The sequence below is a fragment of the Dreissena polymorpha genome, chromosome 12 (genome assembly GCF_020536995.1).
Source record: "Dreissena polymorpha isolate Duluth1 chromosome 12, UMN_Dpol_1.0, whole genome shotgun sequence".
NCBI classification, from domain to species: Eukaryota; Metazoa; Mollusca; class Bivalvia; order Myida; family Dreissenidae; genus Dreissena; species Dreissena polymorpha.
The window spans coordinates 17,445,510-17,466,884 of record NC_068366.1 but is presented as its reverse complement, the minus strand read 5'-3'; the positions used below and the strand labels follow the sequence as shown (position 1 = coordinate 17,466,884).

Sequence of the window (21,375 nt, the reverse complement as noted above, 5' to 3'; positions counted from 1 at the left end):
AATATACCCCCCGAGGTGTCATGAATATAGTCCAATACACTAAGAAACTCGTTTAAGTTCCTATCATGTGCGACTCGCTTGTTTAACGTGTTTTAATACGACCATTAAATAATATAGATACATATTAATTATTTTGTATATATGTTGTTGTTAACAACATGTCGAATATTCAGTGTACACACAATATACCACACATTGCTTCAATGATCGTCTTCGAACATAAAATTTTTAAAGACCACGGATGGAATACCCCTCCCTATCAAACAACGTTTAGGCCCGAAATCCCTACATTAACATCACAGGGAAACCCTTTTTAATAATCATGTGTTCCAGGGATGTGGTGAGTTTTGAATCTAGGGACATGATTTGAAATCTGTCGCCTATACAATTCTCTTTATTTCTTAACGACTTACACAACTACTTCAAACAAAATAGCACTGTACAAGGCATACAAATGCCAAAATTAGATAAAAACGGCCAGCTTTTATACTTTTTAAAACTTTTCATCCTTTTATATGCGGATGACACAGTTATTATGTCAGAGTCCGAAAAAGACCTACAAAAAGCTCTTGACACATACGAAAAATATTGCACAGATTGGAAGTTAACTGTAAACATTGAAAAATCAAAAATACTAGTGTTCTCTAAAGGCAGGCCCAATGAATACCATTTTACTTTTCATAATCAAGCTATCAACACCGTCAGTGAATACAAACATCTGGGCATAATATTCAGTGGGAGCGGCTCCTTCTCAAAATGCAAAACCAAGCCACTAGGGCTATGTACAGCCTACTACGAAATTGTAATCGGCTACAACTCCCAATAGATCTACAAATATATCTCTTTAACAAAACAATAAAACCAATTATCCTTTATGGTGCAGAAATATGGGGTTATGGCAACTTAGACATTATTGACATCAATTGAAATGTATTAAGCATATCCTTAAAATGAAACTCAATCCAGCAAATTACTTTGTCTATGGAGAAACTGGACTTACCCCGTTAAAACTAGACATACAAGAAAAGACCGCAACATTCTGGGCAAAACTGATAGCTAATAATACCATAGAACAAGAAGATCTATCCACAACAATTTATATGTCAATGTTCAATACATGCAAACATCTTGACGATCAGTCACTTACACGCCTTTATCCCTGGTTTTTCAATGTCAAATCAACTTTAATAACATGTGGAATTATGCATGTGTGGAGCTCACAAAGTTATCCTAGCATTGACTGACTTAAAATACTTGTTAAGCAAAAACTTAAAGACCTGTTTATAAATGAATGGTTATCATCAATTGAAAACTGTAGTGATAGTACTTTCTATAAACTGATTAAAAGAAACCTTAGCTTTGAATCATATTTAGTAAACACACCACATGTATTTCTTAAATTTGTAATCAGAATCAGGAAAAGAAACAACAGGCTACCGATTGAAGTTGGAAATTGGAACAGAACACTTATAGATTTAAGGACCTGTACAACCTGTAACAAAACTGGGGATGAATTCCATTACTTTTAGAATGCAAACTATTTAATGCCGATCGAAAAAAGCTTCTTAAACCTTACTTTTATAAACGACCAAATACATTAAAAATCTACGAGCTAATTAACACAAAAAATAAAAACGTCACAACAAAATTACACCAACTCATAAAAATAATTCTAACAACGACACAAGTTTAACTCTCTCATAGTCTGGTTTCATATAAAAACTCCACTGATCCCAAATGTCCTCGTGCTCCTCTACCGTCATATGCCCTCTCCCCCCTAACGCATATGTACATAGTTCATCCTTTGACACACGGGAACTGAAAACAGAAATTGAAAAAACACCTTTAGGCTTTACAAATATCACTCTGACACCGTAAAAATTACTAAATAATCAGATATATAAAACAGACGCTCAAATACAGCACTACTGAACACTAACCCTTGGTCTGATCATCCATACGCGACGAACAGGAGCAAGCACCATCAAGCATCTCCTGAAAACATGAAATTAATAAAACCAATAAACACAATCGATTAACTCATAAATGGAAATCATTCATTACCCAAATCAGAAGAAATTACATGAATTTTAATGCAAAAGAAATTCTTCCACTTATTGCACAAAACAAGCCGTTATTATGGCAGACAGAAATTCATATCGTCTTACAAAATCCACGCAAATGAAAACGCTACACACTTACCCGATAAGATCACGTTATATTTATTAATCCTCTTTACGTACATCCCAAATACCAAAGACCAAGCCTCATGCTATTTTTAGAGCTGATTGATTGATAGTTTCATTTAACGTCTAAACCGGTAAAGATTTAAAGGCTACACTCCACTAAATGATAGCTGCTGAAAACTGTAGTTATGACTCTCGAAGATTCCTTAGCAAAATTACATTAACGGCCTCTATGTTAGTCGAATTGCAAATGATGTTTCGTTCTATAATATGTTATGTATATAATAAAATAAGAAATAATATTAACTGAGAAACTATATCATATGTAATGTAATTTATCTTTTTATTGCATTATTACCCGCCTCGTTTGTACATCGTACTTTATTGCTCATATTGAAAATGATTATTCGTTCTACCTTCTAACTGTATTGACACTACTTGAAATATGTTATCTGTATTGTATATTCAAGAAAGAACATGTAATAAGACGCTACTTGAAATATGTTATCTATAATGTATATATACAATCAAAAAAGAATATGTAATAAGAACCATACCATATGTAATGTAATCCATCATTTTTGTATAATATTGCACGCCTCGTCTATATATTTATGTACTTTTTTGCTCATGTATTCATGTAAAACATGAATTGAGTTGAACTAAAAGGTTTTACGATATATAGCATTGTTTCGTTCCTTACGCAAAATAAACTTACTTACCGTTCTTTAGTAGAGTGGAACCAACTTGGCTGTTGTATTACATTTTATAACATATAATCTCTCTTTACAACCTTATATAGTAAATACAAACATTGGTTTTGGTCCTAATTAAAAATAATATTTTATTGTATATGTCGAACCTATTTGTGACCGATCGATACAATTTGTAACGTATCTTCTTTTCTTTAAAAACCTAATATAGACAATAAAAATAAAGAGTTCAGTTTTCTACGTAAGAGGTTGTATTTTATATGTCGCATATTCCATCTCATGCTCGTCAAAAAGTCAATTATTGTTAAAACTATGGCAGACTCTAACCTTTAATCTTGACTTATATATGTATTATCTTATTGAAATATAAAAGACGTAAACTGACGAGAAATTCATGGCACACGGCGTTTTCCTTTTTAGCACAACCTTCTGTTTTCTCAACGCATTATTTTCTTTAGATGTTCATCCCAATTGCTATAAACTAAATGACTTGCTAATCTTTCGGTTAACTCCTTTTTCCCCGTGGTTCACGTGCATAGCTGGTCAGTTAAGCAACAGTTAAATTATGGCTGTTTTAAACGGTACTTAATATGTTTATACTTAACATGCTTGTAATTTCAATAATTATAAAGTACCACAAAGTCTAGAACATTAAAATACATACTTAATCATTAATTCTGTTTAAGCTTTTTTAATATTAAATATCGCTTGTTAAAAACTATATTGTCAAATCGTGATTCTTGATTATCTGCAAGCATTGTGTATCCGTGTATGTTTTCTCAACGAATTACGAAATGGAACACCTCCTTAAACACCACAATTTATAATAATAGTAAAAATATAGTGCGGAAAATAAGTAGTTTGTGCTGTTCAATAAGTTATGCTTGTTTTCTCACTTCAATACTAGAGTGCTTTTTGATAGCTTTTGTTTTTTTCTCTGTTTAATGTTTGCTTAATTTATCTGAAAAATGTTCTCAATAAATATTGAAATAATACAGCCTCTAGATAAAGTCTCCATACCCAAAACGCATTATTGACGACAACTGACACTAACAGAAGGGACTGGTTTCTATATGAATTACGTTTTTCTAATCTGAGAAAAATAGCTCGAGATCGATGCGACGTATACTGAGTTTCCTTATTCAACGTCACAATGCATGCCCACCTGAATAGTTTAGCCTGTCCCAACTAGTTAAAAGCAAATAACACCTATTAATTGTATGTGGTACGTGTATTCATGTGTTTTGTTTGATGTATAGCTTAGTTATGATTTTAAACATGTACTTTTGTCGCTAGTCGTTTGCATACCTAAGCTTTCACTTTATCTGTGTTACTTTGTATTTTCCGATGTAAGCCAAAAAGCTGAATTTAACTAAAAAGCTATTTTTAGGACTTAAAACATGTTTTTTTGTCACTAGTCGTTTGCATACCTAAGCATTCACTTTATCTGTGTTACTTTGTATTTCTGATGTAAGCCAAAAAAGCTGAATTTAAATAAAAAGCTATTAATGTTTGCCATAAAAGCGCGATATCAATAATCTATAAAATAATGGTAATGATATTTTATCTGAACAATATAACCTGTTCCAACAAGCTGAAAACAAATAGCACCTATCAACAGAATGTGGTACGTGTGTACATGTTTTTGTTTGATGTATAACTTAGTAATGATTTAATACATGTCTTTTTGTCGCTATTCATATGCATACCTAAGAATTTACTTTATCTGTGTTACTTTGTATTTCTGATGTAAGCGAAAAAACTGAATTTGACTAAAAAGCTATTTTAAGGATTAATGTTTGCCATAAAAGCGCGATTTTATTAATAAATGTAATGATATTTTACTTTTTGTTAAAACTAAGCACTTTTTTTAAACAAATTAAACAAATTAATTCATGCGAACAGCCTATGGTATATACACAGTTTGTTTTGACATTGTGTTGAACCAATACTTATTAAACAGAATCTGACATACCACAAAATACAATTATATTACTTTATTGTCTAACGTGTATGTTATTTACACTAACATTGATATTATGTTTTGACAAACACCTATTTAAACACCATCAGGTATACCAACAGCTGTATTTGTATTGTTTTCATGTTTAACTCTTTTATCTATACAAACTAACAATGATATTGCTTTTATAAATACTGGTAAACCAGAACCCGGCTTATCACCAAAGACATTGTTTGTTTTTTCTTTTTAACCTTTTTTTGTAACGGATATAGCATAAATATGTATATTCAAATTATGTATATTTCCCTTAAATATGCCATATAGCTAAATCATAAAATATCCATATAAATTTTCTATGTATACATAGTTAACATTGATATTGTGTTTATCAATATTTGTTAATCGAAACCCGGCTTATCATTTGCACTTGCATTGTGTGTGTGTGTTTTTAAATTTTTATGTAATGGATATAGTACAAATATGTACATACATTTTATGTATAAATCCTCAAGTATGTTCCTTTGTTAAAACAAATCATATACCTACTATAATATCACCTTTATTATGTATAAACATAAACCTTAAAATAATGTGTGCATTTTCAAATCGTACATACCGAAAAGTAACGTCTTATACATTTGAATGACTTAATTACTCAAACTTATATAATACATACTCCAGTGAAATCATTCGTATAACTCATATCCATATTTTGTGTTTTAAATTCCATTTTGAGAACCTTAGATACCGATAATTTATGTCTTAAATTTAGGGCAATTTACCTTGCACAAGCACATTTGCTTGTTTTGTTTTCACATGTTGTATTTTATATTTTCTCTGTTTGTATGTTTTTTTGTTTTTTTTTTTGTATGAAGACACGATGTATTTTGTAAATCTTTTGTGTATCTGTACATATATTTACAGTAGAGAAACCAACTGGGCATCTTTTAAAACAGAAACTAACTGGACAAGCACACACACATTAGAATTTACATCACCCTTCACCTCTTTAAATGATTAAATTATGTACTTTGAATGTAAAAGGGCTAAACAATAAAGACAAACGCATAAAAATCTTCAAATGGTTAGACGAAAAAAAATTGTATATGCCTATTATAAGAAAGTCACTTGACACATCATACTAATAAACACGGCATTGCCTTTCTGATAAAAAAAATAATATAGGGATCAATGTTTACGGCCCTAACATAGATGATTCCACTTTTTACGAAACAGTACAATCCTTTATAATCAATAACCAAGATAAAAAACATTTTAGTCGGTGGTGACTTCAATACTGTTCTTAACCCATTATTAGATAAAAAGAAGGGAAACCTTTATACTCATCCTAAAAATAGAAACATTTTAAATAACATAATTGAAAACTACACTATGATAGACATCTGACGTACACTATATCCAAACGAAAGCAAATTCACATGGCACTCAAACACAAAACCAACAATATTTTGTAGATAAGACTATTTTTTAATATCTGAGTCTCTTTGCAACATTATTGACACATGTAACATAAAACCAGGATTTATGACTGACCACTCTCTAGTTGAACTTAAACAATATACAACCTGAAAGAGGCCCTGGATACTTTAAAATTAACAACAGCATCTTATTAGATACACAATATCAAACACAACTAAAACAGGAAATATTAAATACATTTCAAAATAGCAAAGATGCAAACCCAAACACCTTATGGGAAGTAATTAAAGTAAATATACGTAACACAACAATTAGATACACATTATTTAAACAAAAAGAAACACACAAACTTGAAACTGAAACCATCAAAACCACTGAAACACTTAAAAAACAATTGCATCAAACAAGCACAAATGATACCACCGACATATGAAATAAATGAAATAACATTAAATAAAACAAATATTAGATGGAATCTATCATACACATCTCAATGGAATAATACTAAGAGCGCGTGCACAGCATGTTGAACACACTGGAAACGAGAGCGCCGATGGCGCTAAAAGCATAGTTGCAAGATACAGGGAAGTTGCTGCTGAAGTAAATGTTTAGGTCAAAATATACTAAATAGTTTCCTTATATGTTTTGATACAATTGTTAACGTTGCACGTAGACTTGCTATTACTTTACAAATAATTAATCTTGAGTTTAGACCAAAAGTCGCCTTATTGAGAGATATATAAGCATATGCATAATCTTCTTTATAATTTCTTGGTAAATGTCCTTTGTTCTACACTGCAATTAACACAGCATCTATCAGTTCGTGTGCCGCTGCGACAGCAACATCAACCATTTTGATAGTTATTATGTCTTAGACATTTCGTTACAATCGATGAACTTATCAGCCTTATACCAACTAGCAACACGCAAATTGCATACATTATCTGTTATTCTGTGTTTCAGAATGATAGTGCGCTATCGACGTAGCAAGCTGTCGGAGGACATGGGCAACGAGTACAAGTTCTGTTGGCGGACATTCTGTATGTGGGACCACTCCATCTTTAGTCTTCCGGCGGTGATCGACCAGGGAACGGCTCTAAGGACGGAGATCAAGGTGGGACAGTTACCATGGTAACCTGAAGTATGCCACCTGTATTCGCCGTGCAATAATTGATATGGTGTCCCCAGTATTGGAGCGTTCTTTAGATTTCCCCAATAGAAATAATTTTCTGGACTTACCAAAGAAACGGACTCGACTTCATTTCAATAAGCCGTAGGCTTTCGATGCAATCGAGCTTTAATTAATATTTTTATACAAACCTAAAAACAAATTAATTTTCGGCACTCCCCTACAAGAATATTCGAATAACCTAATGAACACAAATTGTAAAAGAGGCTTGACTACGTCATTTAATATCATATTTTACTTAAGCGTTCAATAAAAATGACAGCGCGAACGAATTGTCAACCATCACCTTGAAATAACTTGAAAACACGTGGACATGTATGTAATTAGTCATTTCAATCCACATTTATTTAATTGAACTGCACACTTCGATACCAAATATTTTTTTTTTTTTTTTTTTTTTAATTTCATGTCACCGAAACAACTTAAAGAACTGGTTGAGCTTACTATACGTGTTTCTTTTCTGCTATACAATCGGATAGGGTCGTCCCTGATTAGACTATGTGGACGTCATTTTACGAACATGCATTAAGCCCACTTTTTTACAGAACAAGGCTTAAATGGACGAAGATTGGTCAAACTTAGATCAGAAGACCATTTCAATAAGCTATCTTCGTCGAGAAACGATTGTTTAGCAAGCCAGTTTCAAATCTAACAACTTTACGTTTGAGGTTTAAAAAACCTTTGCAGTTGATTTACTATTTTACATCTACACATGACGTTTGAAACTGTTTTACAAAGTGAGATTTTGAAAAACAACAACCATGCAACTTGTTTTCTTATCGTTACTCACTTTATAAGGATGTTATTTGCATCTGCATTTGGATAGCTGAGTGATGGCAATTGAACTTAAGGGGAGCGAATGTTTAATGATCTGTAGACTGTCAGACAGCTTTACCAACAGTCTTTGATGTTGAGACAGGACTTCGTGTATGGTTTAATAAACAAATTGATCTAAGACAAATATCTCTTCATAGTTGCTATGACCTATATGAAAGCTAATTGAGTTAATCATAGAATAAAATCGTTGGAAAACACTAGGAAAATCCTATTTTCCGAAAAAAATGAATCAGAATTTTAGATGTTATGTTACAATTCTCTACTAAAACAGAATTTCGAACTACATATAAGCCATGCGTTGTTATATTTTTATGTAACGCAAGTAAGTAATCGCGGCGAGCTCGTTTATATGTATGCGTTTTTCAGCGAATTAGTGTTGAAGTACAATTATTGTAAAGTTACATTACCTTGTGCATAGGTCAACTTGTACGGACGACTTTTCTTCTCTCACCATTTCGTGCATTACAGTTCACATTTTAATGCTCGATAATAACACAAATCTTAATAGTGACAGTATTTAACGTTACAAGAACATCCAACAGATTATAGCAAAAATGAAACACGTATAGTCAACTCAGCTATTTCTTAAAGTTGTTTCGGTGACATGACAATAAAATTAAATATTAAAAAAAATGTTAGGCATCGAAGTGTTCAATAAAATTAAATAAATGTTGATTTAAATGACAAAGTGCCTACATGTACACGTGTTTTTAAGTAATTCCAAGGTGATGGTTGACAATATGCTCGCGCCGTTACTCTTTATTGAACGCTTTTAAGTAAAATATGCTTTTAATGACGTTTAGTCAAGCCCCTTTTACAATATGTTTTCATTAGGTTATTCACATGTTCTTGTAGGGGAGTGCCGAAAATTCGTTTGTTTTAAGGTTTGTTTAAATATATTTATTAAAGCTCGATTGAATCGAAAGCATAAAGCTTATTGAAATGCACTCGAGTTAGTTTTCTGGGTAAAACCAGAAAATGATGTCTAAAGAACGCTCACACAATGGAGATCGAACCCGTGACATCCCGATCGCCAGGCGGACACCATATCAATTACAGCACGGCGAATACAGATGGCATACTTCAGGTTACCATGGTAACCTGTCCCACCTTGATCTCCGTCCTTAGAGCCGTCCCCTGGTCGATCACAGCCGGAAGACTAAAGATGGAGTGGTCCCACATACAGAATGTCCGCCAACAGATCTTGTACTCGTTGCCTCTGTCCTCCGACAGTTTGCTACGTCGATAGCGGACTATCATTCTGAAACACAGAATGATAGATAACGTCTGCAATTTGCTTGTTGCTAGTTGCTATGATACTGATATTATCATCGATTGTCTTGAAATGTCTGAGACATAATAAATATAAAAATGGTTAATGCCGAAGTCGCAGCGGCACCAGAACTGGTGGATACTGTGTTAATTGCAGTTTAGAACAAAGGGCATTAAATAAGAAATTATTAAGAAGTTGTATGCATATACTTATATATGATTGTGTGTATAAAGCTACACTTATTTATAAAGTAATAACGAGTATAGGTGCAATGCTACACATTTAATTTTACTGTAAAATGTCGCAAATATTATTTTGACGGCAAAAAACTAAGCATTAACATTGATAAAAAACTGGATGCGGAACTTGTCTCTTGCAAAAAAACAAAGGACATGCAGATAATTTATTTCGTCGTATGCTGGAAAACTCGGCTTAATGCATGTGCGAAACGTGTCATCACAGATATGCCTGTGCAGTCCACACAGGCTTATGGAGGACGACTCTTTCGCCTTCATTGAATTTCGCTAACAAAATACTTTGTTTAAACGAAAAATACAATAAAAGCGGAAAGTGTCGTCCCTGATAAGCCTGTGTGGACTGCAATGGATAATTAGGGACGACAGTTTACGCACATGAATTAAGCCCGTTTTTCCCAGAGCCAGGCTCATTTTATGTTCAGCCTCTGTCATGCACAACCTCATGATGCGTTCAGCATTAAGGAAAAGTAAAGATAGAGTATTAATTTGAAGAATAACAACAACAAAACAACACTTTAATACAAGACCTGACGACATTACGGGGTAATCTACGTTATTATTTATATGGTGTCTGTAAAACGATCAGAACATCCCGGGTTCGATGACCGACCCAAAAGCGTTCATATGATCTTTTTGCTTAGGACACAATGTTCTGGTTCTACGCAGTAAACAGACTCCAGACATTCTCGATAAAAATCACGCTTTCGATTTTGAATAAATTAAAATGTTTGAAATAAAATAAACTGTATACGTGTGTATAAAAATTGACTTAAAAAATAAATAAATAGTGTAACCAATTGAGTCTGGCTTTGGAAAAACGGGGCTTAATACATGTGCGTAAAGTGTCGTGCCAGGTTAGTCTGTGCAGTCAACACATGCTAATCAGGGAAGACACTTTCCGCCTCAACGTGAAGTTCGCTATGAAGTGATTTCCCTTAAACGAAAAATACCATACAAGCGAATGTCGTCCTGATAAGCGTCAAGTGGGATGACACTTTACGCACACGCATTAAGCCCAGTTTTCCGAGAACGAGGCTTAATTTCGTCGCGTGCTGAGAAAAATGGGCATAATGCATGTGCTGAAAATGTCGTCCCAGATTAGCCTGTGCAGTCCGCAGAGGCTAATCAGGGACGACACTTTCCGCCTAAATTAAATTTTTGATAAGAAGAAACTTCATTTAAACGAAAAAGTTATAAAAGCGGAAAGTGTCGTCCCTGATTAGCCTGTGCGGACTGCACAGGCTAATCTGGGATGACGCTTTACGCACACGCAATAAGCCCAGTTTTCGAGAACGAGGCTACATTGTGAATCAACGTACAGGGTGACGATAAATATGAAGCTTAAGAGGTTAGCGCACAGCCAGGCGAGAAAGAACGCTATCGGCATGTTGTAAGAATGGTGCGGCATCTCCGCGTACAAACCGTAAAACATGATACTGTTTGACAAGTCCCCCTGCAAAATACACCGGTAAAACATAAGCAATAACACTTTTGGGAAAACGGGTTTAATGCATATACATTAAGTATCGTCATAGATTAGGATCAGGAAGACACTTTCTGCTAGAATGTTGTTTTTCTTTGTTGAATAAGAGTCTCTTCTTAACGAAAAACCAGTTTAGGCGGAAAGAGTCGTCACTGTTTGGCCTCAGCGGACTGCACAGGCTTATTTGGGATGACACTTTACGCACATGCATAAGGTCCCATATTCTCATATTGTGGCTCATTAAGACAATATTTAAATTTACTCTTAGTATTTTGCATATTAATACAAGAAAAGTGCATGGCCGTTATTTATGATTTTACAGAATCAAACTGAACTTACCAACAAAATATATTTCTTTAGATGTTATTTTAATTTCAGCATAGTAATATATGCAATATAAAAAGCAAGTATAAGTAATACAATAAAAATGTTATATTTTAAGGAAAACTACATTGCAGTTAACGTCATAACTAAGAAACCAGAAGTATTACAAATTGTACATACAAAGTGACCTCCAAAGGTGACATTTGTTTGTAACTTGCCGTCTATAACCTGCAATGAAATACAAGTACTTCAACTAGAATGCTATGCAGCTCTTAAAGAGATGACTATTCCTGCCCCTTGCTCATTGATTGTGTTTTAGCAAAGCAGTCGAGTATAAAATTCGTTAATCGTAACACAATGTTTGAATATCATTTTCGTCTGGTTCAATTCTGTTGCAAATGTGACATTATGGCAAGGCTCTTAAAGTATCGAGTAATTAATACAAATAACTAGGCTGAAATAACTACTGCGGTTATAATTTTATGAATGCGGTCACATAAACATATAGCTGTAGTTCATACATTTCCTTTGACTCAAGGGGACGTCATAATATATAGAAACCCATTATTGGTCTTGATTTACACGCCTTTATATTGTACACTCATAACGGCATGTTTCTCAATATTTGCTAACCAGTCATAAAGTTCTTTACATTGCTGAATTTCAAAAATATAAGGAAATTTTTTTTAACCACTTACATGCGGGAATGTTTTTATGTCTTTACCTCTGGAACAACAATGAAAGCGACCATGAGTGTTGCCATTGCAATGTTCACGTACACCAGGGTCCGTACAAACCGGAAGTAGGAAGCCACGTTTGTTCCGAAATAGGCTGAAAAAGGGAACAGGAAAGAATGTGTTTGCTAACAAACATGCGCAAAATTTTCAAGGAACGGATGATGCGATTGGCAATATACAGTTATGCATTTGTATACGAAGATATAAGCCTATTTCTTTCGTCGAAACATAGGCAGTGCATTTGAACATTTCTATTTGCATTCGAACACAATATTGTGATATTTAGATTCCCAACAGAAACGGAACGTCAAATACAATGAACTATTAGAAGCAAAACAAGTTAAAACAAATGTGGCAAGACCCTCTAGACATTGACAATATTTTTTTTAATTTTCGTTTACATACTTAATAGGGATAATAATAAAAAACATGACAAGAAATACAAAAATATTATTTTTGTATTTATGGTCATGTTTTTTTAAATATAAATTATCCCTTATAATTTTAATTAAAATGTACCGGTACCTCGTTTTGAGAGAGCTGGGCAATCTGCATCTGCGCAAAGTGTCGTCCTAGATTAGCCTGTGCAGTATGCACATGCTAGTCTGGGATGTCTCTTTCCGCTTTTGTTGAATTTTCCGTTTAAAAAAGTCTCTTCTAAACGAAATTCCAGAATACGCGGTTAGTGTCGTCCCTGATAAGCCTGCGCGGACTGCACAGTCTTATCTGGGACGACACTTTACGCACATGCTTTAAGCCCAGTTTTCCTAGAACGCGAATTCATTAAAATGTACCTGTTATTTTAGTGATTGCACCTTCAAAGAGATGGTAGTTCTCGTTCAATTTTCGGACATCTTGTCGCTGGGCAAATTAAGGATTTATTTATTAAGAACTAAGCTATATTGATTATGTAATAACAAAGTCGGCATATAATTAATAGTTACATGTACAAATGCATCAGTAATAAAAAGGACGTGTGAATGGTTATGACTTTATAAAACGGCAGATTGATTTTTTTAGATAATAAAATATTACGCAAACATTAACAGGCCCAAAACGTCATAACGTCGATCGTTACCGGAGATACTTTTCCATTTACATTTCTATGATGTTTGGTCTGAACTTCCGTCTGTAGCAATCTGGTATATTAAAACAAATTATGTACATGATATTGTTACTTTTTGGAACTTTTTGGAACATTAAATTGCAAATTAATAACAAGTTTTCGTGCGCACAGTAATTTTCGGACTATTTTAAATCACTAATCTGCATCGTTAAAAATCTCATTCACATATCACTTTCTTAATGCTCATATTGAATGTCGCCATTTGAGGTTGACCCACAACAATAACGCGACGCACGATACGATACTCGACAATTAACAACGACACCAGACATTGAGCATTTGATTACCGCAAAATCGCACAAGTATTTGACATTTGGCGGTTGCTTATTTTCGCTTCAAGTCGCGTTTCGTATCGCGTGTCGCAATGAATACCGCGCGTAGCATTCTCGGAGGACATTCAATAAGGCACTATGGGGCTTCAGTACTTGCATAGAGCATGGAACACTTACCTGAGTACCTTCAGCTTCCTCCTGATGGTAAGGGGCATGTTTTGCAGCTCATGTCGCAGCCTATCGATGTCCTGCTGGCCACAATGACTGACCACCTTACACACGTCCACCGCCACAGAATACCTAGATGAATTAAAAACATGTAAGTAATGTGTCGTCCCAGATTAGCCTGCGCAGTCCGCAATCAGGGGCGATACTTTCCGCTTTTATTGTATTTTCGTTGAAAGAAAGACTCTTCTTGACAAAAATCCAGTTTAGACAGAAAGTGTCGTTTCTGATTAGCCTGTGCGGATCGCACATGCTCATCTTGGACGAAACTTGACGCACATGCATTAAACCCTCTTTTCACAGAGCGTGATTCATTAATTTATTGTACCAACGTAACCAGAGTCTATGATTTTAGAGTGAGACTTTCCATCTAAAGCAATTAAAATAAAAACCATTTTCGTCTCAATAATACTCAGTATTTAAGTACGCAATATACTTTTAAGAACAATGTTCACTACATATGCAATACTTTTTTTAATTAAGTTTTAAATCCTGCATGACTTTGCACTCAGCGAATACCAAGTCTCATGGAGACTGGAAATAAATGTGGCCACTAGAGTTTACACAAGAGCAACGCATTGCGGGTGCAGACCGCTCATCTATTTTTCTTTTTAAAGTTGTAGGGACCTATCTCAATTTTAATCACAAAGGAGGGAGGGGTGGAGAATAGAGGGGCGTATAGTGTGGGGGTGTGGTCATTTATAAAATTATCTTCAAAAAATACAAACAATTGCAAAAAAAAATTAGGGGAGGGGATTCTTGGATGGGATGGTTGGACGGTATTTCAAAAATAAAAAAATGAAAATAAATATTTGTATTTTTTAAGCATGTTTGGAAAAAAGCAAGAGATGTGTTTGTCAGAAACACAATGTCCCCAATTTGAATTTTGTTTTTGTTGTTTTACCTTTGACCTTCAAGGATGACCTAGACCTTGAACTTCCACCACTCAAAATGCGCAGCTTTGAGAACGCCGCTTTGAAATATTTTTTTTGACCTTTAACCTTGAAGGATGACCTTGACCTTGAAGGATGACATTGACCTTGAACTTCCACCACTCAAAATGATCAGGATCAGCTTCATGATAACGCCGCTTTGATTTTTTTTTTACATTTGACCTTCAAGGATGACATTGACCTTGAAGAATGACCATGACCTTACACTTCCAACACTCAAAATGTGCAGCTTCATGAGAACGCCGCTTTGAAATAAATTAAAAAAAATGACCTTTGCCCTTGAAGGATGACCTTTACCTTGAAGGCTGACCTTAGCCTTGAACTTCCACCACTCAAAATGTGCAGCTTCATGAGAACGCCGCTTTGATTTTATTTATTTTTTTCATTGAAGGATGACCGTGACCTTAAACTTCCACCACTTAAAATGTGCAGCTTCATGATAACGCCGCTTTGAATTTTTTTTTCGGACGGAAAGACGCCATATATTTGACATTTGACTTTGAAAGATGACCTTGTCCTTCACCTTTCACCACTCAAAATGTTCAGCTTCATGAGATACACATGCATGCTAAATATCAAGTTGCTATCTTCAATATTGAAAAAGTTATGGTCAATGTTAAAGTTTTCGGACGGACAGACACCATAAATTTGACATTTGATCTTGAAGGATGACCTTGACCTTTCACCACTCAAAATGTGCAGCTCCATGAGATACACATGCATGCCAAATATCAAGTTGCTATCTTCAAAAGTGAAAAAGTGTTGGCCAATGTTTAAGTTGTTTATGAATGGACGGACAGACTGACTGACCTACTGACGGACAGTTCAACAGCTATATACCACCCTACTGGGGGCATAAAAAATGTTGTTTTTTTTTTTTTGGGGGGGTAAAGTGTGAGTGTGTGGTGGTCATTTATTAGATCATCTGAATTTATTTATTTTTAATGGGGGTTGAGGGGGGATTCGGGGGGGAGATTGGGGGGAGGGTGGGGATGGGCGTGGAGGATGGTTTGGGTGGAGTCTTTTGTGGTATGTCATGTAAGTTGTTTTGTCAAAGTATCAATCGAATCGAATCATAAATAAAGAAGTTAAAGCAATATTGGCAAAATGTAATAATTTGACATTGAGAATCAAGGTCATTCAAAGGTCAAGGTAAAATTCAACTTGCCAGGTACAGTACGCTCATGAGAGCATGAAAGTATTTGAAGTTTAAAAGCAATAGCCTTGATACTTTAGAAGTAAAGTGGATCTAAACACAAAATGTAACCATATATTCATAGTTACTAAGTCAAAAAGGGACATAATCGAGTTATGCAAACTTGTCCTTTACTGTCCTCTTATGATATTTTGCGAGTATTCCAAGTATGAAAACAATTTCTATGATACTTTAGGGGTAAAGTGGACCAAAACACATAAACTTAACCAAATTTCCAAGTATAAAGGGCCCATAATTCCGTCAAAATGCTAGTCAGAAGTACATAACTTTGCCTGCACAGTCGCCTTACGATAGTTAGTAAGTGTTGCAAGTATGAAAGCAATAGCTTTGATACTTTAGGAAAAAAGTGGACCTAAACACAAAACTTAACCAAATTTTCAATTTTCTAAGTATAAAAAGGGCACAAAAATCTGTCAAAATGCCAGTCAAAGTTACATAACTTTGCCTGCACAGTCCCCTTATAATAGTTAGTAAGTGTTGCAAGTATGAAAGCAAAAGCTTTGATACTTAAGGAATAAAATTTACCTAAACACAAAACTTAACCAAAGTTTTCAATTTTCTAAGTATGAAAAGGACACACAATTCTGTCAAAATGCAAACCAGAGTTATCTTACTTTGCATGCCTAGTCCCCTCATGATAGTTAGTAAGTGTACCAAGTTTGAATGCAATATCATTGATGATTCATGAGAAAAGTGGACCTAAACGCAAAACTTAACCGGACGCCGACGCCAAGGTGATGACAATAGCTCTTTTTTTCAAAAAATAGATGATCTAACAAGATTTTTCTATTTTTTTTACCAAGTGGCCTCAAGAATTTTCATTTTCTTAATAATTTATTTTCACCAGTGACGTAGCTTTTGATGCCGCGTTCCCTAATTTAAACACGGTTTAGTTAAACATGGGACAAATTATCCAACCATATTCCATAAAGATTGGGCATAAATGTGCCCCCTAGAGTGTTTACAAGTATTCATTTGATTAGACCATTTGACTTATTTTTTATACCCCATGTAACTCAGTTTGAACTCAGCCAAGTTAGCAAAGGGAAAAAAGTTCTGACCAAGTTTCAAGAAGATTGCTTGATAAATGTGTCCTCTTAAGTTTTGGCAAGATTTTTCTTAAAACTGGCATTGTGTATGGAAGGGAGAGACCGCCAATAGTATTTATCACCAGAAATGTTGCACGTGTTGACTATTGTGCTGATATGTTCCATGTTGGAATTATAGATTATACATACATGTCAAATAATATCCGTTCAAATAAACAATGTTTGCTATTTAATGTTTCAATTTTCAACAAAGTTATTTTTAAGGCAGAGACATCTCAAATGTTCATCTTGTAAATTGTCCAATTAAAACTGTTCAATGAATAAAAAATTAAGCGTACACAATGTAACATATACATTTACTCTTATTTGTAAATCACATACACAGCGCACAAAACTTTGTCACAATTCTTACGCTTCTTTACAAATGTAAATGCTAAAGTATACACATTTGCAACAGTAACTTTAACGAACTGCCGATTTCCACTGTGAGCATGTAAACACGTCTAGTTTAGTTATCGCGTATTTTTACATTTTGCACTGTTGACATGTGTACAGCTGTAAAGTCTGCATGAAATCTACACGCGGTTGAAGCGACAAAATTATTTTTCGTCTTAGCCAGAACCAATGCCTCGCTTACGTGCCGGGAACCATTGTAAATGTAAACATTGATTCTTCTGGTGCACAGGTGTTGGGTGCGTAGCCAAGTAACTGAAACACTATCAAGATGTCATAAAACAACATATTTCATAATTATGACCCAAAACAAACAAAAAAGAAAAATGGTAATACTTGACACAGGAAAATCACCTACATCAACGATTCAGAAAGTGGGCGTGAGCTGTTTAATGGTGTCTGGATGGACCATGCGGATGAGACATGCTGTAGCGGGCGGGTCTGGGCCTTGAAACATTAAGAGGGGGAGGAGTGTAGTGAAATAAGGTCACTCCCAGCAGCCTTGCTGTTAGGCTAGCTCTTTAGCGACGCGGTGATAGTGTCTGACTACCACTCTGGAGGTCGCGGGTTCAATCCCCCGTCGGAGCTCAAGATTTTTCACTTTAATGGTAATTTATAAACAATGGAGGATGTTTATCCCCTAAAGTCATATAAAAGTAACAATTCATATAAAACGTACATAAAATATATGTTCGCTTTTCTATATATCTCTTTCGGTTATAACTTCATTGTATTATTGTTGTTATTTTTCAGCAAGCACATTTGGTTTAATCAGAATTATACAACAAATCATTCCAATTATTTACCTTAACGATTGACAGGAATCCTTTCATAGCAGCAATATGCAACGGGTTGTTGTTGTAGCGATCGCTTGTGTTCACATGAGCTTTTACTTGATCATATTGCAACAAGGCCTGGAAATCAACAAAGAAATGTGAATACAGGTGCTGCTTCGTCACAAAGGTGACCGCTTTGTCAACTGTGTTCAAGGGCAAATATCGTAGAAATGTTTGGTTAATTTGACAAAAGGAGTGCCTTGCAAATCTAACCTTCATGGAGATGACATAATTGAAGATCCAATGTGATCTCATGAAGAAAAGAAGAATAAGTTGGAAGGAAACCGAAATATTATATCATCATGACATGACATGCTACTGACATGCTTGTGGCTCAGTTAAATGGCCTTTAAATCAGGCATGTGTGGATCATAGAACTAGAAAAGTGTATTGAATGTCTACACTTCAGTTTGATGACATATTTTAAGTTTGAATTTTTTTGCTTGAGAAATATGGATGTAGCTCACTCCACAAAGCATTCAACAGAGACTGACTGATCGAACAACGCATCAAGAAACCATCTCACGGCGTATAACCATATCGGTCTCCCTCTCGGATGAAAACGCTATATCGGTAACCCTCGCGGATGCGGTACCGGTCATTCTCGGATAAAAACATGATTCTGTGATGGAGAATGGTCACTAAAATAGTGTTTTTGACATTTCACGTTGCACTGTTGACTATCGCATCGTTGTGTTGTTAATATGACTTTCCATTCGCTACAATTCACTTAGGCCTAAAATTGATATCAGAGGCAAATCCGTTATAACTAAGGAATATTTTAAACTCATATAATATCTGTAACGAATGTCAAATGCTCAGAAAATCGTCATTTGGTTTACCTGAAGCACATGTATCCCTCTCTTTTATGGGATTTCAGCGCACAGGCAACCTCTCAGATTCGATTCAATACCTGCAATTTGTTTATTCACATAAACTGCCATATTTCTCAGCTGAATTAAAAAAAATATTGTTTAATTTATAAATATACTAGTACGCGATTTGAGTAACAATTGCGAAGTTACGTATATATAACTCTATAAATATAAATAAATAAATAAATACTCTTTTTCTTCAGATCACGATCACGTAAAAGACGATCTAAGTATGGCTTCATCAATCAGAGCGACGTACGACATCCCAGACATCTACCGCAACGGATTCACAATGGGCAGGGGAAATTCATTTAATTTGCCAGAAAACGACGCGAAAAAGCAGAGGAAATCAAACAGATCAGACATACTAAAGCTCTCTGGCGTGTCGAGAGGGTGTCACCCCGTGCGCTTACACTACCAGTGTGACGAAACAAAAGTTTTGCCTTCCAGAAGACTTGGTATTGAGCTACAGGATCTTGATAATACAATGAACTGTACTTGAGCATTTGTAAAACTTAACATTGAACATGTTAACAAAATTGTTTTTCTAATTATATATATATATATATATATATATATATATATATATATATATATATATATATATATATATATATATATATATATATATGTACTAAATTTTGAAGGGCGTACCGACGGCAATACAATATTTAATTTCAGGAATTATTCAATGAATTTTAAGTTTTTACTAAATTGTCGTTTAAAACACAAACCTCTTATTAAAAATTGTTGAAAACAAGTATTTAAGCACTATGGCAAACCTGATATTTACATTTTTTCTATGAGATTTCATGAATATAATATTAACTCTAGTAATATAAATTCGCAAATATGGAATATTTTGTTTTGTAATGCATGCCTTCGTAGAGTAGATATTTCGTCGAAATGTCCCGTTTAACTGTTAACTATGTAAACTTCTTTGTTCATAAAGCAATCGATAAGTATGTTGTACTTTTTCAAGCAAAAACGATAAATGAATATATAAATGATTATTGAATAGTAATAATATATACTTCAATACAATCTGATTGATGATGTAATGGAAATAATGCAAGTTATTTGTTAAGCATGGTGCAACACATCTAACGACCCATAGCGGTATCCTAAGCGGAAATTCATTTTCTGAAAAGTTTGTCGAGACGAAAACGCGCTGGTACACCACAGACCTATGGAAATAAGACGCCTAAAAAACTGAAAAACAAATCAATTAAAGGACTATAGCTGTTACATGTCCGAGTCATTCTAGCAAAACTTGTATAAAAACCATCGAAGGACGATAATGCAAATTGATTTACGCGTGCACCGCCGAAGAATGATGATACACATTTATTGTACGTTTCTTGAAATGTCATGCAGCAGTTACTCACAAACATCTCCGGACGAATGGACGGACAACACCAGCAACAATAACCCACCGGTATTGTCCGGGAAAAAAGCAGATAATAGAAAAGTAAAGACGTTTTAACAAAACAAGTAACGTTTAATTTTTATTCAACACAATCGAACATCAGACCATTACGGTAATGGGGTAGATAAACACCTTTAAACAAAACAAAAAATTAACAAGGCACATTACCTTATGTAAGCCTGATCCAACGACAGTTAATAGTATTTATATAATCATACCATTTCAACATCAAATTATATCTGTAAACAAGAGCCACATATTTTAATTAGGTGCAGGGGGCATATAACACGCTCCGGTAGAAACAAATCATGTTGAGTATAAATTGCATGAATTCCCAAGGAATCAACATCTTGGCATTAATAAAATACAAAATTAAACAAATATTTTTAAGTGAATGCTTATACAACGCAAGTCAATTAGTAGGGATATGTACTACTATCTTTTAGCTGCAAATTGGTGGTCCCAAAATGTGTTTCCCGTATAATAATAACTATAATTATACATAATTAGAGCGCAATAAACAATATCAACATATTAAA

General features: G+C 34.4%; 1 long non-coding RNA gene across 1 annotated transcript; it reads right to left on the bottom strand.

Moving 5' to 3' along the window:
* Positions 1-411: 411 nt before the first annotated feature.
* On the bottom strand, positions 412-2,279 carry LOC127854301 (uncharacterized). Its single transcript, XR_008037019.1, has 3 exons — positions 2,203-2,279; positions 1,941-1,995; positions 412-1,818 (listed from the first exon to the last, which is right to left on the bottom strand). It is a non-coding gene; the product is annotated as an uncharacterized LOC127854301 (long non-coding RNA).
* Positions 2,280-21,375: the final 19,096 nt, after the last annotated feature.